This window comes from Neoarius graeffei, chromosome 18, assembly GCF_027579695.1.
Source record: "Neoarius graeffei isolate fNeoGra1 chromosome 18, fNeoGra1.pri, whole genome shotgun sequence".
Lineage (NCBI taxonomy): Eukaryota > Metazoa > Chordata > Actinopteri > Siluriformes > Ariidae > Neoarius > Neoarius graeffei.
In genome coordinates, this window is record NC_083586.1 from 16,922,099 (window position 1) to 16,931,489 (window position 9,391).

General features: G+C 45.6%; 1 long non-coding RNA gene across 2 annotated transcripts; it reads left to right on the forward strand.

Moving 5' to 3' along the window:
- Positions 1-957: 957 nt before the first annotated feature.
- Positions 958-8,404, forward strand: LOC132865961 (uncharacterized). 2 transcript variants are annotated; one of them, XR_009650531.1, is made up of 2 exons: positions 958-1,301; positions 6,533-8,404. It is a non-coding gene; the product is annotated as an uncharacterized LOC132865961 (long non-coding RNA). The 2 variants fall into 2 exon arrangements; XR_009650530.1 differs by lacking the exon at positions 958-1,301 and adding an exon at positions 1,327-3,143.
- Positions 8,405-9,391: the final 987 nt, after the last annotated feature.

Here is a 9,391-nt window from a genome sequence, read left to right on the forward strand (position 1 = left end):
CTTCAACACGCATCAGAGAGCGCTTACTGCTGGAGGTACCGTTGCCTCTTTCTAAAGCCCTAACAATAGCTCACCAGATTGAAATCGCCATGGCAGAGGCTAAAGCTATGTGTACAGAGAACGACAGCATTGTGCATGCAGTACAAGTGAAAGGATCGCAATAGAAATGGACAGGAAAAGGGAAAAGTAAACGGCCTCCATTTTCACAACAGACCCAAGGGAAACTGTGCTACAGATGTGGCTCTACTCAACATACAGCTAACTTTCAGGTATTTCCGACAAAAGAGGTGCAGTGCAATGTGTGTAAAAAGAAAGGACATTTTGCAAAAGTATGCAGAGGAAGCAAGCAAGTCCAGGAAATGGCTGTTCCAGAGATTACCATTTTAAATGTAAGTACATGTGCTGAGTCAAACATAATGTGTATAGTTAAAGTGAGTGCGCAAGGCAGGGAGAGCCATGATATTGAGTTAATGCTGGATACAGGCTCAGCTGTGTCCATATTACCAGAGACTGTATACATGAAGCTCTTCAATAAAATTACATTGGGGAAGCCAAGCTACAAACTCAAAGACTATGGGGGGAACAAAATCTCTGTGCTAGGTGCCTGAAAGCAACAGTGACTTTTGGTGACTGTAGTACAGTCACAGACCTCTATATCGTAAAGCGAGGGTCTGCAGTGTTAGGCAGGGATTTATTTTCTGCATTGCAAATGAAAGTGATTAATGGCCAGGCTACAGCTACACACACTGTCCAACATGTTAAGGCTAATGCAGACACACTAGGTTATGCTAGATGCTTTACACACCTAGTTAAACTATGGCCAGAGATTAAACCAGCGCAACAGAAACTGTGTAGGTTACCATTTCCCATCAGAGAAGCAACGTTGGCAGAACTGACAAAACTGGTGGAACAGGATGTCATAGAGCCCGTCAATTCATCAGAGTGGATCTCGCCCATAGCTGTCACTACAAAAAAGGGGGGGCAAGGATTGAGACTATGTATCAACTTGTGAGAGCCTAACAAAGCTATAGTGGTGGATGGCTACCCACTACCACATATGGAAGAAATGTTTGCAGAACTGAGGGGAGCAACACTGTTTTCCACCTTAGCTCTCCAAAGTGGCTACCACCAGGTGCCACTTCATGAAGACAGCCACAGTTTGACAACATTCATTACTCATGATGGACTGTTTTAATTCAAACGGGTGCCTTTCAGACTGGCATCTGGACCAAGTTGTTTCCAGAGGATCTTGAAGGACATGGCAGGGGTCCAGTGCTACTTAGATGACATCATAATAGCAGGTCAGACAGTTGAACAGCATGATGAAAGGCTTGTAAACTATTATTTTTATGTTGTATTTTTATGTTGTGTATTATGGCCAAATGTTGTTTATTTTATTTCATTTGGTTTCAATAGGAATGTGAAGTTGTGCAATGAAAAGAATAATTTTGAATATTAATTATTTTTGGTTCCGGGGGGAGTATTTCCCCTCCGGCGGGATTTTGAGGGGAGTCGAGGCAGGGGGAAAAAAAAGAAAAAGAACAGGAAATGTGTCCACGCTGAAAGTTGTCTCGCTGGTTCTTCAATAAAGAAGTTTATTTGTCAACTGTAACCTGTCTATCCTTTACACCCACGTCACCGACTGGAAGGAGTTTGACAAGCTAACAGGAGTGTCAGGTTACAGACTGGTGGCAGCGGTGTTTTTTTTTCCTTTCTTCTCACAGTGATCTATCCATTGGCAACTTCTACAACCAAGACAACGGACAACAGCTACTGCTGTATTTCGTGGACTCTCCTGAAACTAGCTTGGTAGCTCGAGTGGTGAGTGGACAGTGTGTTTTCTCGACTTCTTCAGACCTGATTGTGCTGCATGATTCTCCCTACTCATTTTTTAAATGTCGGATGAGGAAATCAATGGAGCACAGGGCACCAATGACCCTGCAGTTAACATCAGCAGAATTGTTCACCACAAGGTCGAGCTGCCACCGTGTTTTCACAGGGATGGCAAAGACAAGGACAGTTTTTCGCTTTGGAAAGCTTGCCTCAAACTCGCCGTGAAAGCATGTACTGATAATAATCAACATGATCTCGCAACCATTCTACCCACGCGTTTGAGTGGGGATGCCTTGGCATATTGGCTTTCCTTGACGGAGGACGTGAAGAAGAATTATGACCAATCTGTTGCCAAGTTGAATGATGTTTTTGGGAGGAAGCAATTTTTGTTGCATTTTCAAACTTTTGTTAATGCCAGACAACGGTTGGTTAAAGAACCCCTGGAAGTTTATGCAGCTGAAATTACCAGACTAGTGCTGGAAGCTTTTCCAAATTATGGTGCACCGGCCATTGAAATGGAGCGGTTCAGGAGGTTTGTGGCTGGCCTGGACCCCATACTTTAAGCTAAATGTCATGAACATGGAGCAACTACGCTGGAGGAGGCATTAGCCATTGCTTGTAAGTGGGAGAGGGCCCAGGAGGCTTTGAAGCTGTCCGCCCCAGTGAGCCCTCAGTCACTGACTCCCCTGGTGGTTACCACATCGACAGAGACAGTTTCAGCCATGGTGTCAGCTAAGCATGGTTCATCTCAGCCCAGTGCATCACCTGAACTCACAAGGGCCATGCGGGAGCTGTCGGCTGATGTGCGATCGCTTAGGCTGGAGGTGGATCGTCTGCAGCGAAGACATGATCCAGACCACAGTGCGCATGGAGAGTGGTGGAGGCCTCCCAGACAGAGAGAGACATATTGGCATTCACCGTCATCATCGCCAGAGCGTCACTCTACATACAGGCCTCGGTCTCATCCTTCATACCAGGGAGGTGATTATTATGGCCAATACAGATCTTCACCAGGCCGTCGGGACCGTGGCTATTCACCTGCTTCACCATCACCTCCATGGCGTGCCCCTAGATCATCAAGCAGCAAGGACCAGTACCGTCATCCCAGTCCTGGCTACCGGCGTAGTCCCAGCCCATCGCCCATTTATCCTGGCCGGTGGGAGCACCGTCCTCCACATACATCATCCACTGGGGGGAGAGATGAGCGTTGATCGCCTGGCCAGTCCTCCTATGGCCCATCATCCAGAGAGAGACAACATGTGAGCTTCAACGGCAGCGACACCATTCATCAGGGAAACACCCGCTAGCAGGTACTATGGGCCGAGTGTCTGCTGTTCAGGACTGTATGGCCCCACACATTATGCAGTCAGACAATGTACAGCTAACTCCAGTGTCATATGTATTTACTGTTGTTGAGGACACTGCTGTGAGAGCGTTTGTAGACACAGGTTCTGAAATTTCATTAATTAGTGAAAATCTAAGAATGTCTATTCCTGTCTTACAGAGGAGGCCAATTCAAAAATCATATGTTCTTGCCAAATCAGTGACAGGTGACTGTTTGGATACATTAGGTACACTCCCTATTTCCATTAGGGTAGGTGATGAGTATTTCATCCATGATGTACAGGTAGTCAGGAATGCCACACAACCTCTGATACTTGGTTGGGACTTTTTACAGAAACATCATGCAGTAATTGACCTAACCACAAATCAGCTGAAGCTTTGGGACAGGACTGTTCCATTGCTGTGTAGCTCCCAGATAGCTCCTTTAAAGTGCAGTGCTGTAATGTTGGCACCTGTGACTATCCCTGCTTTAAGCCAAATGAATGTCTTGATTAAGCTTCAGTCTAACACGAGTGACCCTGAACACAGTCCCAATTACACAGGTATCTTAGAACCTGATTTACAGCACATGCCGAGCCTTTTAGTAGCACGAACACTGACCTCTGTGAAAAGGGGCGTGGCTTGCATTTGAGTTATGAATCCCACTACTGAAGATTGCCATGTGCCTGGGGACAGATTCCTTGGGGAATTTCATTCAGTTGTGAACCAATCGGGGGAGGAGTTTTCGTTAGTTGAAGCTACTGTAGCTAACTTGAATGCTCAGCCTGTAACATTTCCCAAAGTTAATTTCAGCCAGACGGCGCTTGATGGTGAGCAGAAACAAGAATTAGAGAGTTTAATTCTTAAATATGCTGACATATTCAGCACACACGACCGAGATTTTGGTAGAACAGATAAAGTTCAGTACAGTATTAGAACAGGAGATGCCGAGCCAATTAAACAGCGAGCCTACACGACATCTCCTCGTGTGCGGGAGGAAATAGACTGCCAGGTTCAGAAACTGCTGGATGAGGACATCATTGAGGAGAGTTGTAGTCCATGGTCATCACCCGTTGTCCTGGTAAAGAAACGAGATGGCAGTTATCGGTTTTGTATCGATTTCAGAAAATTGAATGCTGTGACCGTTAAGGATTCTTATCCATTACCGCGTCCAGCAGATGCATTAGATAATTTATCCGGGTCCTGTTGGTTCAGCACCATGGACCTATCAAGTGGATATTGGCAGGTAGCATTGGACCCACAGGACCAAGAGAAAACTGCGTTTACCACAGGAAGTGCCCTTTACCAATTTAAAGTCGTGCCGATGGGGTTAACGAATGCACCCCCAACCTTTCAAAGATTAATGGAGTTGGTGCTTCATGGTCTTCACTGGAAGGTATGCTTAATCTACCTTGACGATGTTTTGGTGTTTAATTGTACATTTTCAGATCATTTGAGCAGTCTTGAAGAGGTCTTTAGGCGATTCAGATCCGCGAGCCTTAAGCTGAAATCGAGCAAGTGCCATTTTGCCTGCCGTCAGGTAACCTTTCTCGGTCATGTTGTGTCTAGCCAGGGCCTTCAGCCGGATACCAAGAACCTTGAAAAGGTTTGTAACTGGCCAACACCCAGAACCACTACAGAGGTGAGAGCTTTTGTAGGGTTATGTTCTTATTATCGATGCTTTGTGAGAAATTTTTCTATTCTTGCATCACCCCTGAATGCTCTCACTCAGAAGGGGGCCTTGTTTAATTGGACATCTGATTGTGATGATGCTTTCCAGTCCTTAAAGCAGGCACTCACTAATCCCCCGGTAGTAGCTCACCCCATCTTCTCTTTGCCGTTTTTGCTTTACACTGATGCCTCTCAGTCATGCATTGGATCAGTGTTGGCTCAGGTGCAAAATGGCAAAGAGCACATTATTGCGTATGCCAGTCATACCTTCACTGTAGCACAGCAGAAATGGGCCACATATGACCGAGAACTCTGGGCTATCATATGGTCTGTGAGACATTTCAAGCATTTTCTGTCCGGGTCCCCATTCAAAATAATCACGGATCACAAGCCCCTACTTAGCCTTATGAAAACTCAGGTTGATAATGATCCCACGGGTAGGCGAGCGCGCTGGATCCTGGAACTGGATGTGTTTGACTATACGGTTATTCACAGAGAGGGTAGACAACACGCAAATGCAGATGCCATGTCCAGGCAACCTATCACGGAAACAGACACTAAAGCTGTACAATGTGTGTTGACTTCCTCCAGTTCTAGGGACACGGCAACATCCAGTAGGGAAAAAAGGGAAGATGAAATGGATGTCCCAAATATTTGCCCCTCCTTGTCAATTGATCTAGATGAAATACGAAGACAGCAGCAAGCTGATAACTCACTATTGATTGTCCTATCTTGGAAAGAGAAGGGTAAGAGGAGACCCCCTATGGGAGTGTTGAAAGAATCCACTCCGGTAGTGCGAAAGCTCTGGCATGAATTTCTGAAACTTTGCGTTATCAAGGGTATTCTCTGTCATGCTTTCAAACCAAATCCGTATGCTACCTTAGGGTACCAGGTTGTATTGCCGGACCGGCTAGTACCTACCGCTTTGAAAGCTCTTCATGGTGATGGTTTTAGTGGACATTTGAGTTCAGAGTGTACCTTACAGAAGGCAAGAAAAATTTGTTACTGGCCATATATGTCACGGGATATATATATAAGTACTGTACTGAATGTCTGCCGTGCCAGCAGCAAGGCTCCCCCACACCACATGAGAAAGCACCTTTGTAGCCCATTCAGGCAGTTCGGCCATTTCAGAAAGTCACCGCAGATATAACTGAACTCCCCATAACATCTGGGGGATACCGATATGTCTTGGTCCTCATGGATTATTTCACTCGCTATGTCAATATGTATCCGATGAAGGACCAGCATGCTACTACTATAGCACAGTGTATTTTTGAGGAGTACATTAGGCATCATGGCATTCCTGAATCAATACACACAGATCAGGGCAGACAATTTGAATCTGATTTGATGGAAGAGCTTTGTTCTTTACTAAAAATTGAGAAAACCCGAACATCCCCTTACCATGCTCAATCTGATGGTATGGTAGAGCGGTTTAATAGGACTCTAAAGGATCAACTGGTGAAATACTTGTCTCAGGCAGGGGGAGAATGGGTTCAGTACTTACCTCAGGTAGAGCTGGCTTACAATAGCAGTACCCATTGTAGCATGGGATTTTCACCCTTTTCTTGGCCCATGGTAGGGAACCACATTTACCAGTACACCTTGAAATAAATTGGGATCCTACAGCAACATCTGCAACACCAAGTACACCTGCAGCTTATGCCAAAGATGTTACCTCACGTCTCTTTCTTGCCCTTAGGGAAGCTGCCCAGAGGTCTGCTGCGGCTAAACTCCACCAGAAGCTGCAGTATGATAAACATGTGGTGTTTCACCCTCATGAGATGGGAGACTATGTGTTATTAGATGACCCGGCACAGCGAATGAATAAGTTGGCAGCTAGATGGAAGGAGCCATTTGTCATATTGAAATGATTCAATAAGGGGGATAGTGTTGGTGTAACATATGAAATCACTGATCCAAAGAAACCTGAATCGAGGAAATGGGTGGTGCACCACAACAGGCTAAAGGTATATAAGGGAAAGTTGACAGATGAGTCACCTCACAACACAGAACCCTCGGAGGCAGATGGGTTGAGGCCAGCACCTATGCCTACTCAGTCCACTCTTACAGCATTATCTGGGGCTCTTCCCTATCTGCCCACAGCTTCTTTAGACATAGCAGCCCAGTCTCAGAGGCCAGTGCCTATTACAGATACAGAAGGTAGTTCTCAGGTTCATGTTAGTTCTGACCCTTTACCTGCATCAGTAGCACCTCCTTGTCTTCTTGAAATGCACTGCAGTGATGTTGAGTCCAGCCATGTGGGTGACATTAATTCATCTGTCTCACCTAGTCAGTTGCCTCTTCTAATAACTACCCATAGTGGCTGTCAAGTACAACCACCAGTTAAATTCGGGTATGATGTTTAATGTACCGTATACTTACCCTTTTGTTTTGTCTGTTCGGTTTGGCAACTGATTTTTCTCTTTCCTGAAACTGTTTTGGATATATGTCATGTAAAGTTACCCTTCTTTCTTACTCACTGTGCTTGATCAGTGGTATTGGTGACATGTATGTTAACAAATGATTTTGTGGACCATAGCTCGTTATTAGTGCCATGTCACGAAATGTGGACATTTCTATTTTTGGCAGGGGACGACTGTAAACTATTATTTTTATGTTGTATTTTTATGTTGTGTATTATGGCCAAAAGTTGTTTATTTTATTTCATTTGGTTTAAATAGGAATGTGAAGTTGTGCAATGAAAAGAATAATTTTGAATATTAATTATTTTTGGTTCCGGGGGGAGTTTCCCCTCCGGCAGGATTTTGAGGGGAGTCGAGGCAGGGGAAAAAAAAAAGAAAATGTCATGGTCCTACCTGTGGGCTTCTCTCTTCAGGTAACATCTCCACTCAGCATTACCGGCCACACCTGCACTCACTTCCTCTTATTTACTTTCAGTGACTGTCATTGGCTGTTGCCGATCACCTGCTTTCCCCCTGTGTGTATTTATACTGCAGTTCTCCCAAGCTTCTTTGTCAGATCGTCTGCAACTCTCAGCGTGATAACCTGCTCTGTGTTCCTACTACACTGACTCCTGAAGATATTCTGTTCCGTCTGACTCTGTCTGCTCTCCAGCCCCAGTAACCTGATCTGCCTTCTGTCCTGTCGACTCTGCCTCTTGCCTGCCTCTCCTGTACCTTCGCCTGATCTCCAGCTCGCCCAGCCCTGCTGCTCGCCTGCCTCTCCATCTGCCTGGTGTGAGCAGCCCTGCCTGGAGCCCTACTCTTCTGCCCTGGTAACCTGACCCTGCATTTCTGTCCCCTTTCTTGCTACCTGATTTGTGACTTTGTGTTCCAGCCTGCTCTCTATCTCCTGCCTGCTGAGGGACTGCTTGCTGGGAGACTGCCTGAAACCCAAGAGCTGTCAACCTACAGCCACACCTCTTTGACTATGCCTGATCCTGTCTGATCTCAGAAGCTAAGCAGGGTCAGGCCTGGCCAGTACTTGGATGGGAGACTTCAGATGTCACCAGCCATCCCTGCCTCTCAGTCCTCCTGCCACTGAACTTCACACACATACATTTTCCCAACTGCCTTTTCCCCTGTTATTAATAAACTGTGGTTTGAGTGTATTTGATCTCCTCTCCTGTCTGGTCTTTGACAGAAAAAGAACAGGAAATGTGTCCACGCTGAAAATTGTCTCGCTGGTTCTTCAATAAAGAAGTTTATTTGTCAACTGTAACCTGTCTATCCTTTACACCCACGTCACCGACTGGAAGGAGTTCGACAAGCTAACATGAGTGTCAGGTTACAGGCTGACTGCCGTGCTGTGGCGCATTGAGGAGGCTGGACTCAAACTGAGTATGTCAAAATGTAACATCAGACAAAGGCAACTGTCTTTCCTGGGTCATACAGTGTCAGAGAAAGGGCTACAACCAGATGCTACACATTTGGCTGCTGTCACCAAAGCACCGCCACCTACAGACATTCAAAAGCTCAGATCACTCCTTGGGCTCACATCCTGGTACTCAAAATTCACACCAGGATATGCTGCAGTTATTGAGCCATTACGAGCACTTCTTCATGGTGCTGATTTGTTCACATCGACACCTGAGGCCCAGATGAGTTTCAATGCTGTGAAAGAACTTATTGTCAATAGCCCTGCATTTTCTCTGTTTAACCCTGAGCTGCTCACAGTTGTAACTACAGATGCTTCAGATTATGGTCTGGGTGCAGTACTTACTCAGATACACCCAGATGGCTCAGAGAAAACAGTAGCCTTTACATACACTCACCTAAGCAGAAAGGAAATACTCTAATGTGGAAAAGGAAGCTTGGGGGGGGCACTGAAAAGTGGAGGACTTGCTTATGTATGGGAGAGACACTTCACATTATGTACTGACCACAGTCTTTTGACTACACTGCTTGCCTCTAAAGGTCAAGGTAGAGTGGGCATGTGAATTGCTAGATGGTCGTCTAGACTACTCTCATTCTCATACAACATTCAGTACAAGCCAGGGTGTGAGAACGTTACAACAGATTGTTTATCTAGACTTCCACTCCCATACTCAGAACATAGCTTAGAAGAAGAGATAGAGGTCTCACTGACCTCTACATTG